The sequence below is a fragment of the Dipodomys merriami genome, unplaced genomic scaffold, assembly GCF_024711535.1.
Source record: "Dipodomys merriami isolate MVZ:Mamm:240054 unplaced genomic scaffold, mDipMer1.0.p SCAF_303, whole genome shotgun sequence".
NCBI lineage: Eukaryota > Metazoa > Chordata > Mammalia > Rodentia > Heteromyidae > Dipodomys > Dipodomys merriami.
The window spans coordinates 520121-547319 of record NW_027204527.1 but is presented as its reverse complement, the minus strand read 5'-3'; the positions used below and the strand labels follow the sequence as shown (position 1 = coordinate 547319).

Below are 27199 nucleotides of genomic sequence, written 5' to 3'. Positions count from 1 at the left end.
GAATGTGTGTGTGTGAAGTGGCTGTCATGGATAGTAACAGAGTGGAGCAAAGAGTGGGATTACTAACAACTTCTAACTTGGCCTCAAAACAGAAGCCAGAGCTGGATAGGAATGACGAGAACTCCTTAAGGGTGAGGACTGTAGAGTTCATTCAACATCAGAACATTTTCCCCTATTGCGAGTCTGGTGAGATGCCTGCTGCATATACGCCTGTTCTGTCACCTATAGATAAACAATCCCTTAGATATGTGGAGCCTTTTAGTCAAAATTATGAGGGTCCAAATAAGCGTCTGTATTTTGAATATGGAGTAGGGAAGATTTTAAACTCAGAGACCATGTTCTTTCCACATAATTAGGTTTGTGTCAGAGATCCTGCTTATAACCATAATGAATATAGAGAAGAATATGTTAAGTCTTCACTCCTTGCCCAAGAAATTTGTCAGGGAGGGAGGAAAACACCTGAGAGCACTATATGCGGAAAAACATTCCACTTAAGGTCTACAGAAACTATGAATCAGAAAAGACACACAGGAAAGAATCCTCATACATGTAGTGAATTGAGCGTTCAATCAGTAAGGATTTACACCTTACAAAACCTCAGAGGAAATATCCAGAGGAGCCTGATGAGTTTAAGCAATGTGCAAAATATATCTCTAAGAAGTCAGAACTGACTTGCCAACCTAAAACACCACAAGAAGAGAAACTCTATGAATATGAAGAATGTAGGAAAATTTCCACTCTGAAGTTAGGACCCAGAAAGCACCAGAGAACTGACACAGAACAGAAACCTTATGAATATAATGAATATGGAAAGTATTTCAGATGTAAGTCAAAGCTTAGTGTCCATCAGAGAACCCACACAGGAGAGAAACTTTATGAATGTAAAAAATGTAGAAAGTATTACAGATAGAAGTTACAACTTACTGCCCATCAGAGAACACACACAGGAGAGAAACCTTATGAATGTAACAAATTTGGAAAGTATATCAGACGTAAGTTACACCTTACTGTCCATCAGAGAATACACACAGGAGAAAAACCTTATGAACATAACAAATGTGGAAAGTGTTTTCCTCAGAGGACACACCTTTGTCATCATCAGAGAACACACACAGGAGAGAAAACTTAAAAATGTAATGTGTGTGCAAAGACTTTTACCCAGAAATCAGACCTTACTATTCATCAGAGTACACACACAGGAGAGAAACCTTATGAATGTACCAAATGTGGAAAGTATTTTCTATGTAAGTCACACCTTACTGTCCATCAGAGAACACACACAGGAGAGAAACCATATGAATGTAACAAGTGTGGCAAGTCCTTCATATGGAGTTCACAGATCAGCAGGCATAAAAGAATACACAAAGATGAGAAAACTTAGGAATTTGGTAAATACGGAAAATCTTTCACCTGGAAGAAAAATCAGCTTGTATCAGAGAACCCAAACAGGATATAAGACTTGTGATTATAGCAAATGTGCAGTCTTTCACATAGAAGGAATACCTCAGTGTTCAACCTTGAATGCACACAGAGAAAAATCTTATGAATAAAATATGTGGAATTTTTTTCAAGAAGAAATCATACTTAAATTTTCATCAGCAAACACACAGGAGAGAAACTTTATGAATGTAACAGTATCAAAAAAGTCCTTCAGTAGGAAGTCATGCATGAATGAGTGTTTATAGAGCACACACAAGAATGAAAACTTATGGATAATATCAATGTAGAAAATCTTACTTTGAAGTCATACCTCAGTGTTCATCAGAGAAATGACTCTCATAGGAGAAAAGAAACTATCAAATATAAGAAATATGCATTGACTTTTACTGTGAAGTCAGTCCTCAGTGCATCCAAAAATATAAACAGGAGATAAAAAGTGAATATAATAAATGTAGACAACTATTTATTCAGAAGTCATGTCTCTACAGTTTCAGAGACCTGGCAACATGACAGAGTGTCTAGTGAAAATTAGAGGATGTCTTTCAAGCAGAAATCACCCTTCAGTCAGCATTGGAACACTCACAGAAAATGAAACCCAATGTAGGAAAACCTTTGACAGAAACCTGTGTGATTTATACAGAAACCCTTTATTGCAGAATTAAACTAGGTGTAATGGAAAACCACCCACTGAGCCAATATTTCTCATCCTTTCATTGTATTGTGTAGGGATGATGTACTTTCACCTTCAAAGATTGGACAAAAGTGATAGGTATAAATTACTTCCAGGCTTGACAAATAATTAAGATAGTGAAGTTGTTGATTTGTGTCTTTTATATTAAGGAATGGCTGTTGGGGGAAATTTAATAAACTCTTCTCAGAAATAAGAGCTCTGGACCTTTGATATTTGACTGAGATCATCAAAGGTGGTTTGGTAGTGATAGATGGGGAAAGACTATCATGCTTGAAGCCAAGGACATGAGAGCACTGACTTCTCTACTGCTCCCCCAAAAGTCTTCCATTATATGTGTGGTCCATACATTATAACATTATTACTATTCCATTTCAGTTTTTGAATGGAATATCTGTTGGAAGATAACACTCCTGGTTGATTACATAATGTGTACAGGATTAAAATCTCTCTCATCATCTTTCATCCCCATGTTCATGAAACATTCAGAAAATATGAAAGAGCACGTATTTGGGAATACATTTTCTTTTTGTGTGGGTAGATGTCTTATAGCTTGAACTCAAAGCCTAGCCACTCTGTTAAGTACTTTTACTCAAGTACCACTTGAATCACAGCTCCATTTCTATTTTCTTCGGTGGGGAAATGAAAACATGATTCATAAGCATTTGGCTTTGTATGAGTAACCCAAAAATGACTTTAGTACTTTCTTTTTATATTTAATTAATTATTGATGATGCGTCAATTGTGACTGATTCACTTTTAGTCCATTATGATGTTGTTCTGAGTGAGTTATAATTAAAACACTAGTGTGGATAATGTGGAGAGCCTGTGTTTTCTCACTGTTATGGAGGCTGAAAGTGAATTTCTCACTAATATTGCTTTTTCCAGTTCCATGAAGATGGGTGTAAAAAATCACAATTAAGTTATGGTTTTGCTAAATTTAATTGTGTAGCAATTTTAAAAAGGTAGACTTTCAAAAAATGAGGAACAAGAACTTGGAGAATACTTACAGAGATAAGCAAAAACAGGAATCTCCTAGATATTTTGCAGGGTAAAATACAGGTAAAAATGATCCTTGTGGCTGTCTAATGCATACATATGTACATAGACTATGTTTAAACTTTAAGCCAAGAGGTAAAGGCTGTTGCCCAGTGTTTCAATGAAGCATTTAAAAGCAAATTAAACTTACTTTAAAAAAGGAATTAAAAATGGCCTACCCTTTGTGAAAAATTTGGTAAGTTGTGGGTAGTGGCAGGGCTCCCAGACAAAGAAAAGTTTAAAAGGGAAAATTATCCTAAAGTTTATTTCAAAGTAGAAAAGATAAATTAGGATAACCAAATTATTGTTCAACCTAGTTTGCCATGATAGGATTTTTGTAATAGTTTCCAAAAGGCCCACAGTAAAGGACATAGGACAAGTTTGTCACATGGAATTTTGGCCCTTAATAAGTTCAAGGTAAGACCATGCTTATAAATCCACTTCCAATGACCATCTTTCAGCTTTTAGTTGGAGTAAATATGCCCACAAGTAAAGATTCATTAATCTGAACACTGGTGTCAAGCTAGGCTGGGCAGAGAAAGGTCCCTGTGAGATTGTCATCTTTAATCTGCTAGCAGAGTGTTCAAAAGCCGAGTTGGTTTGGAGTTCAAAGTGGCAAAGTACTAGCCTTGATCTGGAGATTTGAGGGACAATGCTCAAACCCTGAGTTCAAGTCCACCAACCGACCAAGGAAACTGTCAAAGATGCATTTATTCCAGCATAGACAAAGGCATTCCTGGAACCCTGAAAATGTTGGAATATGCAGAGGCAGTAAGCCACTGCTCATTGGATGGCAGAGATGGTATCAGATCCTGAAGTCACTTGTGCTTGTCTCTTCAAAGATTGAACAGAGTACAGAGGTCATGGGAAGAGAGTTTGTAGGCATGCTTAATGCCCATGTCTGGCTAACTCAGCATGGACTTCCCAGTCATCTATGATAGTGTGTAGTGAAAGCTAAAGATGTAAAATATGAGGGATAATTTAAATCCCAACCCACCTGTATCAGCTCAAAGTCCCAATTGGCAGTGAGTTTTGAGCTGGCCCATCCACATTAATTCATCTGCTAAGGAAAGAAAGTTGTGTGGACTTGAGATTAGGTCCCCATTTAGATCTAACTGCCTACAGAGGCAGACATTGCTGCAACCATTACAGATCAGGCTCCTCATCCAACCAGAAAAAATTTTTACAAACCAAAATGTTAAACAAGATATGATGCTAGAGCCTAAAAAAGTGTCTGTACATCTGTTAAAGGTTAAATGTTGTATATAAGTGACTTTAAACAGGCTGCCCAGATGCAAGGGGTGGTACTTAGAATGCCAATCAGATGGAGTTTATAAACATCTACTGGGATTTACTACAAAACCCTGACAAATAATTTTTAGCCAATTGTTTACAAGTTATAGGTAACCTCAATCTCGTTGATTTCCTTGTTGCTTTTATTGGAAATAAAAAGGGCTTTTGTGACAAAGATTCCTTTTGCCACAGTTCAAAGCCATCCTGAACACAAAGAATCTCTCTAAAACTCAATTTCCCAGCTAATCAGCCATGTGCCAGTCTGGAGGCATGGCTCAAAAGAATCTCACCTCCAAGCAACTCTCTTAGGTGGTAGAGTACTAGCCTTGCAGAAGTGCTCAGGGAGAGTGCCCAGACCTTGAGTTCAAACCAGACAATGCCAAGTAGGAGAAGCTCTCCGAGCAACAGACTCTAAGACACCCCCTTCCACTACCCCCGCCCTGCACCATCTAGGACAAAATTAGTCCTGAAAATGGAAAACCATGGAGAGCAATAAGAGGAGATGACATCCTAAATGGAGTCACTTTGTGCTTGCCCTTTCAAAATTAATCAGAACTGGAAGAACAAGAGAAACAGTTGCTTGCCCACCTAAATGTCCATACCTGCCTATCTTCTATCTGGACAGAAAGTTCCAGTCTTGTTTTTGTTACTTGCTATTTGTATTTATAGTAGCCTCTGACTGGTATTCTCAACTAGTGCATTTTCTTCTCCCTTACCTAGTTGTCCAAAAGACACTAGACAACCCCTTTCTCCCTACTTCCCTTAGTAGGGGCTTATGCTTCAAATATTACTTTTCTGGCCCATGGCTAATGTGTGTTATCCTATGCCATTCATGTTAACTGACCTTGGTACCTTGTCATCTTTTTGCCTGATCTATCCAAAAGTCTCCTTTAAAAGGTTAACAGTCCCAACCCAGGACACCACCTGGGAGCAAGTCATGGCTATCCTAATACTACCGGCAACTGGAGACATCATTTACATTGCCCTGCTGGACCCTAATATCCCCAGCTCCAGTGACTCCTTCACCTCCCAAGCAGGAAGTAGCCAAAAGAACCCATGACACCTGTTGACTCTGGTACCTTTAAATATCTCTGCAACCTCCTCTGGCTACTGTAATCCTAAAGTGGAAAAAGTCTTACCTCCCACCTCCAGGATGACAGGAGCCAGATACCATGGTATGTCTCCTCTGGTAATCAAACCTTCCTGGCTTATTTCTCTCTTGGCTGATAACAGCAATTTTTGTCTGAACAGCAACTTTGCTTTTTATTAAATGTGTCTTGATATTTTAAATTAAAAAATATGCATATATATTTTTGTAGATCGTGGGGCATGAACTCTGGGCCTGGGTGCTGTCCTTCAGCTGTTCATCTCAAGGCTCATGCTCTACTATTTGTTCCACAGTACTGCTTCTGGCTTTTTCTGTTCATGTGATGCTGAGTCAAACCCATGGCCTCATGCATGCAAGACAAGCACTCTACCAATGAAACACATTCCAAGCCCTAGAAAGATGTTTTAAAAAGTGGTTTTATCTCAGAACTTAAATAAAAACAGTAATTTAATGGAATTTTCTTGCACATTTAAACAACAGTAAAATATTGCAGAATTTTTTAAAAGATGAGGAATATATATCAAGTAACATTGAGCAGTCTCATGTGTAAAAGTAGCATTCAGAAACTCTGTATGAAGATAGCTCCATACCAATAGCTCCTTTTTCCCATTTCTCAGGAATTTAGACAAACTTGATCATGTCCCAACTGTTCAAAATTGTGAAACTCTTGACTCTGAGTGACACTTGGAGTAGAAGGCAAGGTTTTGCTCATCATATCATCATGGTGCGAGGTCATCCTAGATTGTGCACATTGAACACCTGGCACCATACACACTGCCATAGGCCATATTGTTTCAAAAAATAAAACCCACAATCACACGTTACTATAATGCTGCATATGAAATCATTTTAACATGACAAAAAATGAGCAGCAAGCAAAATGTACTTTAATTTTGAAATTTTCAGGGAGAATTACGGATATTCGTCACATGGAAAAACAATAAAATTGAATGTGAAGAAGCCCAATGGGGCTGCAGAGGGGCTGGAGCCTGTGAGCTGTGAGATCCAGGGACAAAATCTCAGCCTCACCGCTGCTTCTGCCATCGTCCAGAGACCAATGACCCCCTGTCTTTCCTCCACCACCTATTCAGGACACAGGACATGCAGTCATGGATAGAAATGAGATGGTGCCATAGGGCCAAAGTGGCCAAGCAAGCTGAGCAATATGGTGATATGGCAGCCTGCATCAAGTCTGGAAATGAGCAAGAAGCTGAATTACCTAATGAGGAAAGGAATCTTCTCTCAGCTGCTTATTGGAACCCATAGGTCATCTTGGAGTGTAGTTTCAAGTATTGAGCAAAAGACAGAAAGTTCTGAGAAAAAGCAGCAAATCGTGTGAGAACACAGGAAGAATTGAGAACAAGCTAAGAGATATCTGCAATGATATACTATCTCTTTTGGAAAAGTTCTTGACCCCTAATGCTCCACAAGCAAAGAGAAAAGTTTTCTATTTGAAAATAAAGAAAAACTTCTATCATATCATGGCTGAGGTTGCTGCTGGTAATGACAAGAAATGAATTGTGAATCAGGCACACCAAGCATACCAAGAAGTTTTTTAAGTCAGCAAAAAGGAAATGCAACCAATGCATCCTATCAGATTGTGTCTGGCCCCTAAATTCTCAGTGTTCAATTATGAGATTCTGAACTCCACAGAGGAAGTTTCTTTTCTTGAAAAGACAGCTTTTGATGAAATCATTGCTGAACTTTATACTTTATGTGGGTTATGTTACTTCTATTTTAATTTCTGTATTTCCCATGTGTTTTCTGTTAGTTTGTTTCATATTAGAAGAGTAAAGCCCGTTAACATTTAGTGAGTTATCCGTTTTCATCATGAGATGGCCAGTATGATGATGTGGAATTTTTAAACAAGGTATAAATGTTTGGCATGTGCTTTGGTTCATGGTGACTTCACAAGAGCCAGTGTTGAAACTGATTCCATGTCTAAGCGAAGAAATCTTCCTACATATTGATTTGTCCTGGTGGAGATTAAGAGGGAAATTGGTTCCAGTCAAGGTGTGGTTATTGTGGGTATTATAAAATTTTGGAGCACTTGTAGGGCTGTGGCTCAAATATTCCATGGCTATTCCAAGGTGCAATTATGTAATTCTGTGGAAGAATCTATTTCAGTGAGCACACCTTTGACTACAGCACCAGAAGTGTTCTTTCAGACAAAGTTGTAACCCAATTAAGGGCAGAAATGGTTCACATTCCATTATTTGTGAAATTACCTGCTGTTTGCTCAAATTATTTTTGCTACACGTTTTATTTGTATTTCAATGTTTTAGACAACCTAAGAACTGATGTAAAAGTAAAGGTGTAGTAAAAATGAACTGCTTGGTATTGACAATTCATGTATATTCAGCAAAGCCATAAACAAAGAAACCCTATGTTTAGGAAATGAAAAGACTTGGAAAAAATTATGTTAAGTTATTATATTAAAAATTATATTAAGCCCAAAGAAACTTAGGTCCCATCGTTTCCCTTATTTGCAATAACTAGTATATGTCTGAGTCAAGCAGAAAAGGTCAGATAAGTTGATGTTAGGGAAATGAACCCTAAGATATGTATTCAAATGTTTTTTTTTTCTTTCAGATGATTGTTTCTAACACATTTAAAAGATCATTTCTTTGTTGCTTTGTATGTCCCTACCCCATAGTATATCCCCTGCTTTCACTGTATTTGAGGTTGGTATAATTTGTGGAGGGGAAGGGAAAAAAATTGTTTAAATAGGGATACAGGTGGATCCATTGCAACAATGAGCGGTTATGTGGAAGATGTTATGTGGAAAAATGAACTTTACAACTTTGGTGGGAGGGAGCAGGATTGGGTTGGGGGGCTGGGAGGAGGATGGGAAGGAATAGGAAGGGGAAACAAAAGAGGAGGCTACAATGCTTGATAAGAAATGTACTCATTATCTTGCCCGTGTAATTGAACCCCTCTGTACAGTATTTTCACAATAAAAAAACTCTATGTATTTAACTTGTTTTTAGATTCTTTTTCCTTCTGTGATTTTTTTCTTTTTTGCTATGTGCCTCAAACACATGTGTTGCAAAATAAAAAAACTAGTTAACAGGGAAATAAGATGATGGCCTGCTTTGTTTAATGTCTTTTGAAATTTTCATGAACAATCCAAGCATAATTGTAAAGAACACATGTATTAAGTTCATTTGAGTGGAATAAAACATTTTTGAATGGACTTTTCAACTACTTTCTCTATTATTTTTCATGTAAATCATTTTTTTGAGTTTGAATCTCCTCTAAGAAAATTGTACATTATTAGAAAATTGTTCCTTAGTCACTTTTGGCAGGTAATAGGCTTTTACCGAGTTAAATTGCAAAGTTTATCATAACAACAAAAATACTAATGTAACCACCAAACACCTCCCATATTCCGCATTCTCTCCTCATCTCAAAAACAAAAGTGTTTTTTTTCTCCTTTGAGGAGTGGAAAATCTGCCCATATGACATTGGATAGCATTAACTGTAAATTCTATGCTTCCTAATCAGTTTTGGTTTTTCAGAATTTCTTGGTTTTAGGTAATGTTCTCTATTTTGTCTCAATCTGCTCGAAAAAGTATTATTTCACTTAAGAAATTCTTCATGGAAATTGAAGTCAATAAAGCTTGAACATTCCTTTAAAAGATGTTAGTGAAACATGTTGATCCCTTTTTATCCTTTGCACTTCCTACGGAGTTTCCTAGCTTAAAATGTTACTAGCATGGGTATTCTCTATCTTATCTGTTCTTGACATGTTACAATTTTTCCACTAGATAAATGAGCCTAATTTACATCATTTAAAATGAGAGACTGCATAAATCTGTATTCCAAAGAAATTGTTCAATAGAATTTAAATACAATAAAATAAAATGCTCTTTTTTGTGTGCTAGACCTGGTTCTTGGACTCAAGCACTGGACATTGACCCTGAGCTTCTTTTGTTCCAGCCTAATGTTCTACCACTTAAACCACATCTCCACTTCTAGGTATTTTAGTAGTTTATTGGAGATTAGAGTCTCTTACACTTTCCTGCCCCAGCTGGCTTCAATCTGTGGTGCTCAGATCTCAGCCTTCTGATTAGCTAAGATTACAACCATGAGCCACCAGAGCCGAGTTACACAATAAACTCTATTAAATATAGATTATGTTTGTAAAAAAATAATATGGAATAGAAAACTTTAAATTTAAGGAGGATACTCTAAATCCCAAAACAAAAAGAAAATATCCCACCCTGAAATCTACAACACTTTTGATTTTGAGTATTGGAATATGGATAATTAGCCTACAGAAATTTCTTTGTAACTTTTTAAAAGTATGAAATCATTCTTGTGGAACAATCCAAAATGAATGTACAAATGTTGCTTTTAAGTAATTCATATTATTTCTTAGCACAAACAACCGAACTGAAATTTACAGAGTAGATTTTCATATTTCGTACATATCACTGTAAAGTTTATGTTATTTTATATTAAGATTTCTATTCCACGTAGTTGTGTAAAAAAAAATAAGAAAAAAACCTCTGGATAGTAGCATTCCTGTGTATAATCTAAACAATAAATATAAGAAAAGCATATGGATATTTAAATTATTTTTTATTTTTATAAGTCTGCATTTTAGGGTGTCCTCAGCTTAGAATTTTGTGTTAGTATTATTTGTGCAACATAAGATTTTAATCTTCTGGTTCTTTGGCTGTGATTGGGTGGTTGGTGTTCTGTCACTTCTATGACTAATATTTCATGTTTCATCTTTATTAAGCCCTTTATCTCATGGAGGATGGCCACAATTCTTCATAGAATTGTTTAGGAATATGAGCATTAGGGAATTCTCAAACCTGTATTTACATAATCTTTACTGATTATGTTAAGCAGGTTAAATGACAAATTTCAAGTTATTGCTCAAGGGTGCTTCAAGTATTTGGATGCAGGGAAATGTGCCATTTGAAAACCATTACTGAAATATTATAATAAAAGTAATAAGTATTATACATTTCCCTGTATAATTTTGGGTGAGATAGTATTGAGTTATAACCTATATTCTCTCCATGGAGTTTAAATATATAAATGAATAAGAGTCCAAAAGCTCAATGGAGTCTTAGGATCCATTTTAATGAATAGAAAAATAATTCATACAACGTATTTCCTTAATAACTAGTGGTATTAAAGTGGTGGATTTTTGTTTTAATATTCAATTATTTTTAGGAACCTTAGTTTTTATGAATTCTGCATGTATATTAACCTAGAATACTGTTTGTCTACCAACTAATGGATTGTGGAGTCATCTTCAGCGGAGCATTTAATACTCTACTGGAGACATCGAAGATTTTTCTCCCATAAGAAGACTTTGTGCTTTTTTCATTTCATGTATAATGTTTTGAGCAGGAAAATCTCGGACATAATCACACAGGTTCTTTCCTGACTATGTCAATTGCCTTTTCTCTAAGCCATGCATCAGAATCTTCTCTTCATAGTCAACAGCAAGAAAGAATGAGAGGATCTCTGGTGAGTTACTTTTTATATCTCAATTTTTACATTCCATTTAGGAAACTAAGTTTATCCAAGATTTAAAAACAAAAAAAAATAGATTCAGCTTCAAGAACTTACTCCTAAATGAGGTGAAGACGTTTTTTAGAATTTGTAGATTATAAATTGTTACAGTATGTCTTAGTTGAGGGCAGATTTGCCTCCAGTTTTCTGATGTGAGATAAAGTAGTCACACTTGTTTTGTAATCCAATGCCATTGAAGGGGTCACTTGTCATGTAAAGTGGACATTTGCTGACAACTTGTCAGAGATCATTTCCTCATGAGTAATGTTGAATTATGTTAAAGAAGTTTTACTGGAGTTTCTGAAATAGTGTGGTGACACACACGACTTCAAATATTAGAGATTACTTAGTAAGATATATGTAATTAAATTACTCTCCATATAAAACCTGATAATATTTGATGATATAGTGTGTGGTCTTCCTAGAAAGCCCTCTGTATTTTTCCTAAGGTGTCCTCGCAAGATTTTTTCTCTATTTACTCTCTTCATTCTGTTTCCTACTCATAAGATTTCATCATTTCACTCTTTGTCTCACTTTTTGTATATTTTCCTCCCTGTGTCTTCTTCTCTTTCAGTCCCCATTCTCTCCATCTCTCTCTCACCTTTTTTCAAATGATGTATCTGGGAAGTTGTTTGTTTTACTAATCAATTTTCCTTTGCTGACATGGCTCATGGAAATGACATTTTTCTTACCCAATCAGTTGCTTTTCTCTTTATGTCTGAGATGAGGATTTGCTGTGTTTCCATATTTGGTGTCTAAATTCAAATCTAATGGGATACACCTACCTCAGCCTCCACTGTGCCTTTCTTGTGCTAGTATTGGAACAAGAACTCACAGGCCTCACAGTCAATCAGCTTCCTCCTTCACTATTTGCACTACTTCTTTTTTAAAAATATCTTTTTTTATTGTAAAATAGTGAACAGAGGGGTTACAGTTACATGAGTGCATTTCCTATGGAGCATTGTTACTTCCTCCATTGTTTTCCCCCTACAATTTCTTTCCTCTTCACCTCTGCAACTCCTCCCACCCTCCCTCACACAAATGGTAAAGTCATTTTCAACCTAGTGTATTGTACATCTCATTGTTACAATGGGTCAGCTTGTATCCCTATTTAAGCATTTTGGTGGGTTTTTTTTTTTTGCGTCCTATCCCCAAATTAGAAAAATGTATATAAAAGATCTAGGGCACCGCAAACAAATACAGTGAAAACAGGGTTATACCTTGGGGGAAGAATATACCAAAGGAACAAAAAAAATCACATAGTACATTATAAGTGCATTGAAAAACAATACCAAGAAAAAGAAAAACCACTTGGGTTCCAGTCTTAGGGCTCATTTCGCTTCATATCATCTTATATGGTCATATGTACATAGCTTTTGACCATTTCTGCTTGCCCTAGACATGTACTAGTTATTTCAAATAAGGGAGACCATGGGACCTATGTTTCTTTAGGCCTGGTGTACTTCACTTAATACAAGTTTTTCCAAGTCTTTCCATTTCCTAATAAATGGGGTGATGCCTTTATTTCTGATGGAGGCATAGAAAAGCATTGTGTGAGTGTGTGTATGTGTGTGTGTGTGTGTATATATATACACATATATGTATAAATATTATATATATGCATATATATGTAAATACCATATTTTCTTGATTCACTCATCTACTGAGGGGCATTGGGGTTGGTTCCATATCTTAGGTATGGTAAATAAAGCTGCAATAAACATAGGTGTGCTGGTAGCTTTAATATACTCTTGTTTGTGATGTTTGGGTAAATACCCTAAAGTGGGGTTGCTGGGTCATAGGGGAGCACTATGTGGAGTCTTTTGAGGAACCTCGATATTACTTTCCAAAGTGGTTGAACACGTTTACACTCCCACCAACAATGCAGTAGTGTTCCCTTTTCTGTCCACATCCCCTCCAGCATCTGTTGATATTAGTGTTCTTGACTATAGCCATTCTATCTGGGGTGAGGTGGAATTTCAAGGTTGTCTTAATTTGCATTTCTTTTTGTCTAGAGAAGTTGAACTTTTTCGGGTTTTTTTGTATTTTTTTTAGTATGGCATTGCCCTATTTGTTATGAAATAGAAAAACTTGGAAAAAATATTATACTAAGTGAAGTAAGCAAGGCCCAAAGAAACATAAGTCCCATGGTTTCCCTTATATGCAATAAATAGTATACGTCTGAGACAAGCAGAAACGGTCAGATAAGTTGATTTTAGGCGAAATGAACCCCGTTAAGGATTCAAATGTATTTTCTTTCTTGTAATTGTTTCTAACATATTTATTAGTTGAGCCTATTTTTTTAAATATGTCTTTTGGCCGTTCTTATTTCCTCTTCAGATTAGATTCTTGTTAAGTCTTTAGCCTACTTATTTATTGGGCAGTTGTTTCTCTGAGGATTTGTTGTTGGGGATTTAATTTCTTGAGTTCTAAATATATTTTAGATATGAAACCCATGTTCATTTTATGCCTACTGAAGATCTTCTCCCAATCTGTGGGCTTTGTATTTATCTTGTTAGCAATGTCCTTTGCCATGCAGACGCTCTGCGGTTTCATGCAATCCCATTTGTCCAACCTTTCTTTGATTTGTTGTGTTTCTGGGTCTCTATTAATAAAATTTTGGCTGGTGCCAAGGAGCCCTAGAGTTTCTCCTATACTTTTCTGTAGTGATTTTTAGGGTGTTTGCTTTGAATGTGAGGTTTTTCATCCATTTGGAGTTGATACTGGTGCAGGGTGATATATACAGATATAGCTTTAGTTTTCTACAGGTAATGAACCACTTTTTCCACCACCATTTACTGACGAAGTTGTCTTTCCTCCATTCTATTTTTTAGCTTCCTTCTCAAAGTTTAAGTGGATACAGGTCTGTGTGTTCATTTCCGGGACTTCAGTCCTATTCCTTCGGTCCTCAAGTTTGTCCTTGTGCAATTACCAAGCTGTTTTGATTACATTGGCTTTGTAGTACAGTTTGAAATTTGGTAGTGATATTCTACTAGCATTGTCTTTCTGGTATGGATCATTTTTGCTATCTGGGATCTTTTATTGTTCCATATAAATTTCTGGCTTGCTTTTTCTATTTCATTGAAGAATGAGGTTGGACTATTGATAGGTATGGCATTGAATTTGTAGATAGCCTTTGGAAGTATTGTCATTTTCACGATGTTGGTCCTCCCATTCTGGGAGCATGGTAGGTTTTTCCACTTCCTAAGCTGTGCTTTAATTTCTTTTTTGGAACTATCTCTTGAGCCACACCTCCTCCAATATGTTGATTAGCTGTTTAATTTGAGTTGTCTACACAGTTGTCTGGCTTCCAGCCTCCTTAGTAGCTAGGGTACGATAAGCATCTTGAGCCAGAAGCACTTGTTTTGTTTTGTTTTTACTTACCTGAATATTTATCATTAACAGTTAATTGGATACTATGATAAAATTAGATTATTTTTAACAGCATATGTAAAATTAATATTCAAGCTAAGCTCCAGTATAAGTGACGTATTTTATTTCTAATAATTGTAGCTGTTCTTCTAACTGTGGTACATTTTCTTCACTAACTTTATGCTCACACAACTCCATGAAGAAATTGTTTCAAATTTAATTGAATCTATTGTTATTGTGGTGATGTATGGGGAGACTACCAGTCCTTGGGCCAGGTAATGAGTACATTTCCTTTCATACCCTCACTCTCTCCCAATGTTTCCCTTCCGTCCTGTCTCATGATTTTTATAGCTTACTTTCATCAATGCATAATGGCCTCCACAGATCCTCTTTTTACCCCATTTCCTTCTAGTTCTCTGGCTTTCCCCCACTCTTCTGAAAATGTCCATGTGAATACACCATACATATTTAAACCCTTTTTTTTTGCCAAACCTGGAGCTTGAATTTGAGCCCTTCTTAGGCACCATTCCCGATCTTGATTTGCTCAAGTCTACAACTCTACCACCTGAGCCATAGTGCCATTTCCTAATCTTTCTGTTTATGCAGTGCTGAGGAATGGAACCTAGGGCTTTATGCAGATAGGCAAATACACTAACACTTAGCAGTATTCCCAGCCCCAAATTATTTGTTTTTATTTCAAAGGTGAAGTAAGAAAGAGGCTACATGTAATATTCTATAAATCACAATGAAGGAATACATTTTTTGATATCCATTGTAATTTCCCTGTATTTATTTCACTCATAGAATACTACAAGTATATCTTTTAATTTTCATGTATTTATAACAGAACTTTAATTTCTCATATTGATTTCTACACCATTTGTCTTCAGATTTACTTTTAATCTTGGAATATGTGTCTTGATAAATGTAACACCATAGTGTTTTATAAACAGCATTAAGTTTAACATAATGGAATCCATTTGTGTGTTCGTGCTGATTTTTTGTCCGGTTGTTATATCAATTAGTAAGAGGCCAATTAGTTCTGCAATAGTAATGGTAGATTAAAGTATTAAAACTGCATGGTCTTTTAAACATGTCTTTGTACACTTTGATTTTCAGCATAAATTTTTATTATCATAATGTATCATCAGTCTGTTATTATCAATGATCTGTATCTGTGGTCATATATTTTGGGCTGATACTTATTTCCTACATATTATCACTATTTGTATTTTTCATCATTAACTTTTGCTCATGGTATCTTTGTATGTTTTTTTAATTTTTATTTCTCTCTAATCCGTGACTTTGGATTGCTCAATAAGTTTTCTTTCTTCTGTTCATGTCAGACAGTGCCTCATATATTTACTATACTTTACAATTAAAGTATGGTCTTATTTTGATGGACATTTTGCTATTTAATATCTGTTTGTCTCATCTGATATTTGTTTCTTATTCTGCTTCTATATAGCCTGCACACATCTCAAATTCACTGTAAACCACCTCTCATATAACTTGTTGGCATTCTGCTGTACACTGTGAATTACCTCTGATACCAATTACAAATTAAATCTGATGTAAATAGTTGTTATACTGCATTGTTCACAGGATAAAAATAAGACTGCATGCTTAATACAGGTGCCCTACATTTTCAAAGATTTGTTTCTATGTTCCATTGAATTTGTACAACTCAAAATATGCAAGGACTGCAAGATTTTTTAAAAAGGGTCTTATTAATTTTCTTCATACAGAAATAACCAGACATTTCATGTAAAGAACAAAGGTCATTCTCAGGCTGATGCACAGAGCTTCAGCAGAAGTAAAATGTGAAGGAAAATTCTTTTACTATAGAACTGCAAGAAAATGAACTTCCTACCTTGTGGGGTACTTTGTTAGGAACACAAAGAATTAACTTGCTGGATACACTTTTGCTAAGAACATTAAACTTTACAATATTATCATAGTAGTAGCATATAGCATAATATAGTTACTTTTCAATGGAATTGAATGGAATTTATAACCTACTTATAACCTATGTATTCTCCTTTTAATTTTTGTATAAATAATTCTTTGAACTCAGGCCCCCATATTTGCAATGCAAGTACAATATTAATTGATACATATACAGGATTCACAAACTTTGTTTTAAAACACTTATGTGTTTGTATATTGAATTTGAATTCCATATGAATTATGAATATGGTACTTTAAGTTTTCTTTTCACAAGAGAAATTACATACAATGTTTTCTATACATTCTTTTACCTACGCATGTACCATTCCTTTACCTACACATTTACCTTTTTAATAATCTTGTCGTCTGTGTAGATCTACGTTAGCAATTTTAATTTTTCTCTTGATGTAGAATAATTCTTTTTATCTGATTGTTGGGCCTGGACTCTGGCCCTGAGCCCTGTCCCTCAGCTCTTCAGCTCAAGTCTAGGGCTCTACCAGTTGAGCCACAGTGCCACTTCCGGTTTTTCCTTTTTTGCTTATGTGGTGCTGAGGAATCGAACCCTGGGCCGCAGGCATGCAAGGCAAGCCCTCTATCACTGAGCCAGCCACCTTCCCAGTCCCACAGAATAATTTTTATAGCACTTAAAATGAAGATGGGTAAATGATGCATTATCTTTCCCTAGGATTACCTTCAATCTATATTGTTAGAAGAGGCCCTTTGCCCGATGGATTGTGTATTGAAGTCTATTTTCTTTCAACACTTTATAAATATATTTTCTTTTTGTGTGTTAGTCATCATTCACCTCTGATATTGTCAAGAATGACTGTATTCCTTTTAGACACTGTACATCAAATTAGTGCCATATTTAATTCCAATTTTTAAAACTTCTATATTTTTTAGATCGTGTGCCAATTCATAGTTTTTTTTCTCTATCCTTCTTGTGGTGGTCATATTTCACATTTTGGGGGATTATCTTGAGCATTCCTTAAGCCTTTATCCATTTACATCCATCCTTCCATTAAGGCCTATTAAAATGCAAAGCTGATTAAGAAACATTTTATGGTAATAAGTAAGTATTTGATGTGATAGGAAGTAGTCGATGTTCAGAAATGTTCATGCTGGAAGTTCGTTTTTACATATGAAGGAAACATATGGATATCTATGACCATACTTTTATATCTAGAAATTTAATAACAAAAATGATTAACATCGGGTATTTTATTGTGAGAACTTAGTCAAATCTTATGAAAGCCAAATCATTCATTTACTATTTTTTGAGTAATTTTACTCCTTTTAACATTCACCTGGATGCTGTGCTTTTCATAGATCTACTAATGTGTTATGTATTCCATATGATGTAATGACTATGTTGTGACTGTTTATGAGAGCACTATTTAATAGAAAATCTAAATAATATTGTTAATGAGGCAGAATATGAAAATACAGAAAACATATTTGTTTACTTCATTGTTACCCAGATATGTAGTAAATATTACCAAAATAAGCTAAACACACACTTTCAGACTCATACTTATTGTTGTCTTGCTAGGTTATTAGCTTCTTAGAACTGTTTTCTTGTCTTTATTGCTGGAACCAGAAGTGTGTTCTGATGTATTAGAAAAACTTTGTATGTGTAATTACCAAGTTAATATGGAGGCAAATCTTTCTACTTTGATTATATTTTCTCTCATTTTATACATAACACAGAAAGTACCAACCACAATCTGTAATACAAAAGCATACATGTAGAAGAATGAAAGTCTAGCTTTGGTGTTCTCATGATTCAGGGATAATAAATTGATAGAATGTGCCCTTAGAGAATCTGGTGTCATTTGATAATGTGGCTGTGGAATTTAGCTGGGAGGAGTGGCAGGAATTAGATATTTCTCAGAGTACCCTGTATAGAGATGTGATGCTAGAAACCTATAGCATGCTGGTGTCCTTAGGTGAGCCAAAAATAACACATTAACTTGAAAAGTTAAGTGGGGCTTGACCTCTGGGCATTGGTGCAGTGCCTCAGCTCTTCAGTTCAAGGTGAGCACTCTATCACTTGAGCAACAGCTCCTCTTAAAGCTTTCTGGTGGTTAATTTGGAGATAAGTATCTCACAGCTTTCTTACTAGGGCTGGCTTTGTATGGCAATCCTCAGATCTCAACCTAATGAGTAGCAAGGAATATAGGCATGAACCATTGGTGCCAGGAAAATGATTTGTTTTCAGTAGCTATGTGAATATTTATCGAAATTTCAATGCTATTTGGATGTAAAATTCCAGTCTGTGGGAATGTCATTTGTTTGGAATGAAATCTTCAGGTAGATTATGTACATTCTGAGGCAATTTTATTTTCATTGTTCAAGAATTAAAAAAAGCAGTTTGACAAAAGTTCCAAACTTATAGGTATCCCATTGAATTTGTAGATAGCCTTGGGAAGTATTGCCATTTTCACGATGTTAATCTTCTAAATCGAGGAGCATGGGTGGTTTTGCCATTTTCTAAGTTCTGTTTTGATTTCGTTTTTCAAGATTTTAAAGTTTTCATCATAGAGGTCCTTCACTTCTTTGGTTAAGTTTATTCCTAGGTATTTTATTTTTTGTGGGGCTATTACAAATGGAGTTGATTTCCTAATTTCAGTCACACTTTTCTCATTGTTGAAATACTGAAAAGCCATTGATTTTGGGGGTTAATTTTATACCTTGCTACTTTGCCAAAGTTTTGAATCAGCTTGAGTAATTTGGGAGTGGAGTCTATGGGATTCTTTAACTACAAGATCATGTCATCTGCAAAGAGGGAGAGTTTTATTTCTTCTTTCCCTATTTGGATCTCCTTTATGTCTACATCTTGTCTTATTGCTGTAGCTAGGCATTCTAATACTAGATTGAAGAGAAGTGGAGAGAGTGGACATCCTTGTCTTGTTCCTGAGTTCAGAGAAAATGGTTTTAGTTTTTCACCATTAAGTATAATTCTGGCTATAGGTTTGTCATAAACAGCCTTTATTGTATTGAGGAATGTTCCATGGATTCCTAATTTTTCCAAAACCTTCATCATAAAGGGGTGTTGGATCAAATGCTTTTTCTGCATCTATTGAGATAACCATGTGGTTCTTATCCTTGCTCCTGTTTATGTGATGAATAATATTAATTGATTTGCGTATATTGAACCAGCTTTGCATCCCTGAAATGAATCCTGTTTGATCGTGTTTTATAATTTTTTGGATGAATTGTTGAAGTCGATTGGCCAAAATTTTGTTGAGAAGTTTTGCATCAATGTTCATCAAAGAAATGGGTTCATAGTTCTCTTTCTTTGATGAATCCCTATCAAAATTCCAACCTTATCCTTCAAGGAAATAGAAGAGGCAATCCAAACATTCACATGGAACAATAAAAGACCCAAATAGAAAAAACGCTCCTCAATGGAAAGAACATTGGTGGAGGAATATCAATACCAAAATTCAAACTCTACTATAAAGCCATAGTAATCAAAACAGCTTGGTACTGGCATAAGAACAGAACTCAGGACCAAAGGAATAGAATTGAAAACCCAGAAAGAACCTCTAGACCTATAGCCAACTAATATTCGATAAGGGAGCTAAAATAATAGAATGGAAGAAAGACAGCCTCTTCAATAAATGGTGCTGGAAAAATTGGTTAATTACTTGTAGAAAAGTAAAGCTAGATCCTTATATATCACCCTGCACCAGAATCAACTCCAAATGGCTCAAAGACCTCGGAGTCAAAGAAGACACTCTGAAAACATTACAGGATGGAATAGGAGAAACCCTAGGTCTCCTTGGAGCAGGCGGATATTTTCTTAATAGAGACCCGGAAGCACAACAAATCAAAGAAAGGTTGGACAAATGGGATTGCATGAAGTTGTAGAGCTTCTGCATGGCAAAGGACATAGCTAGCAAGATCAATAGAAACCCCCGAATTGGAAGAAGATCTTCACTAGCCATACAATGGACAAAGGTCTCATATCTAAAATATACTTGGAACTCAAAAAATTAAATCCCCCAACAACAAATCCTCAAAGAAACAACTGCCCAATAAATAAGTGGGCGAAAGACTTGAAGAGAAACTTCTCTGAAGAAGAAGTAAGGATGGCCAATAGACACATGAAGAAATGCTCAACCTCCCTTGCCACAAAAGAAATGCAAATCAAAACAACATTGAGATACCACCTCATCCCAGTTAGAATGGCAAAATCAAGAACTCTAACAACAACAGATGCTGGAGGGGATGTGGACAGAAGGGAACCTTACTTCATTGTTGGTGGGAGTGTAAACTTGTTCAACCACTTTGGACAGCAGTATGGAGGTTCCTCAAAAGACTTCAAATAGAGCTCCCCTATGAACCAGTAATCCCACTTTTGGGGGATTGTTTACAAACAAATGTTTGTAAACAAATGATTACAAACAAGACCACACTAAAGCTACCAGTACAACTAAGTTTATTGCAGCATTATTTACCATAGCTAAGATATGGAACCAACCCAGATGGAACCAACCAGCTGCCCCTTAGTAGATGAATGGATCAAGAAAATGTGGTATATATACACAATGGAATTCTATGCCTCCATCAGAAAGTATGACATTGCCCAATTTTTAGGAAATGGAAAGGCTTGGAAAACATTATATTAAGTGAAGTAAGCCAGGCCCAAAGAAACTTAGGTCCCATGGTATCCCTTACTTGCAATATCTAGTATATGTATGAGTCAAGCAGAAAAGGTCAGATAATGTGATGTTAAGAAAATGAACCCATAGATATGTATTTAAATGTTTTTTTTTCTTTCATGCATTTGTTTCTAACGCATTTATAAGATTATTTCTTTGTTGCTTTGTATGTCCGTCCCCTACAGTATAACCCCTGTTTCCACTATATTTGATGTCGGTATAATTTATGGAGGAGATGGGGAAAAACAAGTCGTTTAAGGATACAGGTTGATCCATTGCAACAATGAGAAGTACAAGTTTTCATGTCGAAAACGAATTTTCAACTTTGGTGTGGGGGGGAGGGGCGTGCGGGGGGAGAATTGGGTGGGGGCGCTGGGGGAGGCTCGGAAGGTATGTGAAGGGTAAACAAAGGAGGAGGCTGCAATGCATGATAAGTAATGTACTCATTATCTTGCCCATGTCATTGTAACCCCTCTGTACAGTTTGTTCACAAAATATTTTAAAAAATTAATTAAAAAATTCCAAAATTTCTTCCGTAAAAGAAGACTGTCTTCCCAAACTTGAGATGATTATTGTGGGTGGATATTCAATCTAGAAAATACATACATACATACATACATACATACATACCTATTTATCACTATTGGAAATATGAACTGGAAATCACTAGTTTAGAGGGAGTACTTATTTATAATCCAAACCTAGTACTAGATGCAGTGGTTCATGCCTGTAATTCTTAGGAGTCTGAAATCTGAGGCTTTCAGTTTGAAGCAAAAACTGCCAGTGAAATCTCCAAGAGATTCTTATGTCAAGATAACCACTCTTAAACTGGAAGTGGAGTTAGTACTCAAACTAATAGAATGCTAACCTTGAGAAACAGAATTGCGTTCAAGTCACACAACCTGCAAAATTAAATCAAGCCTCGTGGAAAGTCAACCATGGAGCCAGGGAGAAATGAAAGAAGATTTGGGACCAACCTTGTTAACAGGATATCTGAAATCTTACAACAATTTTGACACAGCATGAGCAATAGGTCTTCACTCTTATTAACAGGGCACACCGGTCCTAAACCTCAATTGATTATCAAGCTGGAGCAAGATGAAAAGCCATATATGGCAGAAGCCTCAGACAAGAATTTACCAGGTGAGTTAAAGCATCTTGCATAGTGATCTTGGATCCAGAACCAAATTGATAAATTCATCTTGCTCTGTACTGACCAATAATATTCCTAGTTCCCCTGAGTCCCATGTGTGGCAGAGAACTAGGTGATCTTTGTATTAGACTTGTGAATCAAAAATGCTTGTAGATGCCCACTGAACTGTGTATGGCAGTAAAGGTAAAGTTAGCAATTCTTCCTCTTTGTGGAAATTGTTTTGAAAAAAGAAAATTAGAAATGTCAAAAATGCGATTTAGTTTTCTTTGAAACTAGGACTAGGCAGGTATAGCAAATGACTATGCCAAGGCTGCTATCCTCTGATAAGGATAAGGAAGGTAGAGGCCAAGATACAGAACCAAAGCTTTCAGTCTAGAGAGAATGATTAACTAGGTGGTGAGCTGATGTGGCTTTAATTCATGAGTCTGAGGGTTTAAAAGTCTGATGAGCTGGGCGCTGGTGGTTCACGCCTGTAATCCTAGCTACTCAGGAGGCTGAGATCTGAGGATCGCGGTTCAAAGCCAGCCCGGGCAGGAGAGACTGTGAGACTCCTATCTCCAATAAACCACCAGAAAACTGGAAGTGGCGCTGTAGCTCAAGTGGTAGAGTACTCGCCTTGAGCTGAAGAACTGAGGGACAGCACCCAGGCCCAGAGTTCAAGCCCCACGACAGACCAAAAAATAAATAAATTAATTAATTAAAAAAAATAAAAGTCTGATGAGTTTCTGTCTAAGATGGAGGGGAACAAATTTTAAAATTTCCAAAGATACTTAAAATAATTCACAGTGAGAACTTATAACTGAAGAAATGTGGTTATAAAACCTTATTCTTAGGTGAAAGACAAAGGTTTGTATAAAAATATTACAATCTCCAAAGTTAGAAAATACTCTTCTCCTAATGTTTGAGAAGTAAAGTAGCACAATATAAAATTGTTTTAAGAAAATAAGATCAATCAAAACAATTTTTGGGAAAAAAGAGGAATGCTAAATATTAAAATATACAGGTTAAAAGTCTACCAGTAAATAGTTTAGTAAATTGTGTAAATAATTCCTTTGACATAAAAAAGAAGAAAAACCTGAAACACAGAAAAAAAATTTCCATCATAAACTACCAGTTTTACTCTTTTTTTATTGTGAAAATACTCTACAGAGAACTTACAACTACATGGGCAAGGTAATGAGTACATTTCTTATCAAGCATTTTTGCCTCCTCCTTTGTTTCCCGTTACCATCCCTTCCCATCCTTCCCCCCACCCTCCCCCTCGCCAAAGTTGTAAAGTTCGTTTTTCGACATAACGTCTTGTACATCTCATTGTTGGAATGGGTCCACCTTCCCCTCCACAAATTATACCTACATCAAATACAGTAAAAACAGTGGTTATACCGTGGGGGAGGGACATAAAAGCAACAAAGAAATATCTTATAAATATAGTTAGAAACTATAGCAAGAAAGAAACAAAAACATTTGGGTCCTTATCTTAGGGTTCATTTTGCCTAACATCAACTTATTGACCATTTCTGCTTGTCTCAGACATATATTAGTTATTGCAAATAAGGGGAACCATGGGACCTATGTTTCTTTGGGCCTGGCTTCCTTCATTTAATATAATTTTCCCAAGTCTTTCCATTTCCTAACAAATGGAGCCATATCATTCTTTCCAATGAATGCATGGAATTCCATTGTGTATATATACCACATTTTCTTGATCCATTCATCTACTGAGGGGCATTTGTGTTGGTTCCTTATCTCAGTTATGGTAAATAATGCGGCAATAAAGATAATTGTGCTGGTAGCCTTAGTATGGTCTTGTTTGTGATCATTTGCGTAAATACCTAGATATGGAATTGCTGGGTTATAGGGGAGCTCTATGTGGAGTCTTTTGAGGAGTATCCATTCTACTTTCCAAGTGGTTGAACAAGTTTACACTCCCACCAACAATGCAGTAGGGTTTCCTTCTGTCCATATCCCCTCTAACATCTTATTAGAGTTCTTGATTATAGTAGCTCAGTGGTAGTGTATTTGCCTTGCATGCCTAAGGCTCTGGGTTCGATTCTTCAGCACCACATAAGCAGAAACAATTGGGAGTGGTGTTGTGGCTCACGTGGTAGAAAGCTAGCATTGAGCTGAAGAGCTGAAGGACAACACCAGGACTGGAGTTCAGGCTCCATGACAAAAAAGGAACAGCATTACTTTCTTAATCAATACATTGTGATGAAAGAAATTTATTTCTCAAAAATCAATTCTACTTTAATATTTTAAAATTTGTAACAGTTAAGATGGGAAAAATGTCTTTTCATTAAGGAGTATTTGGATCTTATGTATGTTTTTTTTTCTTCTTTATATGACTCATTTTAGATATTAAAAAAAATGGAGCATGTGACTGAGACTTACCAGGAAGGTCCAGATGAATGTCTGTATGACGTAGTTGTCACAAATAGACAATAGAGCAAAGAGTGAGATTAGTGACAACTTCTAACTTGACCTCAAAACAGAAGACAGATCTGAATAGGAATGATGAGAACTCCTTAAGAATGAGGAGGGATGAGTTCATTCAGTGTCAGAACATGCTCTCCTACAATGAGTCTGGTAGTGAATGTGAGAAATCATTTAGTAAGGATTTATACCTTACAAAACCTGAGAGGAAATATCCAGAGAAGCCTGATGAGTATTAAGCAATATGCAAAATCAATCTCTAAGACGTCAGAACTAAGTTCTGACCAACCTCAAACAACACCAGAAGAGAAACCCTATGAATAGGAAGAATGTAGGGAATTTTCCACTCAAAAGTCAGGTCTCAGGAGGCATCACAGAACTGACACAGAACAGAAGTTTGATGAATGCAACAAATGTGGAAAATCATTCAGAATGAAGTCATACATCACTTTGCATCAGAGAATACACACAGGAGAGAAATCTTATGTACGTGACAAATGTGGAAAGTATTTCAGACAGAAGTCAGACCTTACTGTACATCAGAGAACTCATACAGGAGAGAAACCTTATGAATGTAACAAACGTAGAAATTTTTTTTTACCTGTAATGCACACCTTCATCTTCATCAGAGAACAAACACAGGAGAAAAACTATTTGAATGTAACAAATGTGGAAAGTATTACAGACAGAAGTCAGACCTTACTGTCCATCAGAAAATACACACACTTATGAGTGTAACAAATGTGGAAAGTATTTCAGATCAAAATCACACCTTACTCTCCATCAGAGAAAACATACAGGGGAGAAACCTTATGAATGTAATGTGTGTGAAAACTCTTTCACCTATAAGTCATACCTTACTGTTCATCAGAGAACACACACAGGAGAGAAACCTTATAAATGTAACAAATGTGGAAAGTATTTCAGACTTAGATCATGCCTTACTCTCCATCAGTGAACACACACAGGAGAAAAACCTTATGAATGTAATGGGTGTGAAAAGTCTTTCACCCATAAGTCACACCTTACTGTTCATCAGAGAACACAAACAGGAGAAAAACTTTATAAATGTAACCAATATGGAAAGTATTTCACAGTAAAGTCACAGCTTACTGCTCATCAGAGAATACACACAAGAGAGAAACATTATGAATGTACAAAATGTGGAAAATATTTCAGACGTAAATCACACCTTACTGTCCATCAGAGAACACACACAGGAGAGAAATCTTATGAATGTAATGTGTGTGGAAAGTCTTTCACCCATAAGTCATACCGTACTGTTCATCAGAGAACACACACAGGAGAGCAACCTTATAAATGTAACAAATGTGGAAAGTATTTCAGACTTAGATCGTACCTTACACTCAATCAGAGAATACACACAGAAGAAAAACGTTATGAATGTAATGTGTGTGAAAAGTCTTTTACCCATAAGTCACACCTTACTGTTCATCAGAGAACACACACAGGAGAGAAACCTTATAAATGTAACCACTGTGGAAAGTATTTCAGAGTAAAGTCACAACTTACTGCTCATCAGAGAATACACACAGGAGAGAAAAATTATGAATCTACAAAATGTGGAAAATATTTCTGACATAAGTCACACCTTATTGTTCACCAGAGAACACACAGGAGAGAAACCTTATGAATATATCAAATGTGGAAGTATTTCACATTTAGATCATCAGAGAACACACAAAGGAGAGAAAACTTATGAATGTAACAAATGTGGAAAGTATTTCAGATTTAATTCATAACTTAATCTCCATCAGAGAACACACACAGGAGAAAAACTTTATGAATGTAACAAATGTGGAAAGTCCTTCATTTGGAGTTCATACCTCAGGAAGCATAAGAGAATCCACACACATGAGGAACCTAAGGAATGTGATAACTATGGAAAGTCTCACCTGAAAGAAAAATAAATTTGCATGAAAGAACCAAAACCTGATAGAAGCCTTGTGAATGTAGCAAATGTGCAACCTTTTAGCCAGAAGACATACCTCATGGTTCCAAATTGAATGAACATGGGAACAAAATCTTATTAATAAAAAAATATGGAAAGTTTTCAAGAAGTCATAGTTAAATTTTCAACAGAAAGCACACAGGAGAAAAACATTATGAATGAAACAAGTATCAACAGGTGGACCTGTTGCAACAATGAGAAGTACAAGTTGTCATGTCCAAAACGAGCTTTACAACGTCGGTGCGGGGAGGGGGGAGGATTGGGATTCGGTGGGGTGGGGAGGGGGGAGGCTGGGAAGGGATGTGAAGGGTAAACAAAGGAGGAGGCTGCAATGCTTGGTAAGAAATGTATGCATTATCCTGCCCATGTAATTGTAACCCCTCTGTACAGTATGTTCACAAATAAAATAAAATAAAATAAAATAAGAAACAAGTATCAAAAAGGTCCTTCACTTAGTAATCATGCATGAATGAGTGTTTATAGAGCACACAGAAGAAAGACAAGGAATGAATAATACCAATGTAGAAAACCCCATTTCGACAGC

General features: G+C 36.1%; 1 pseudogene; it reads left to right on the top strand.

The window, feature by feature from the left end:
* Nucleotides 1–26: 26 nt before the first annotated feature.
* On the top strand, nt 27–26614 carry LOC138840859 (zinc finger protein ZFP2-like; annotated as a pseudogene).
* Nucleotides 26615–27199: the final 585 nt, after the last annotated feature.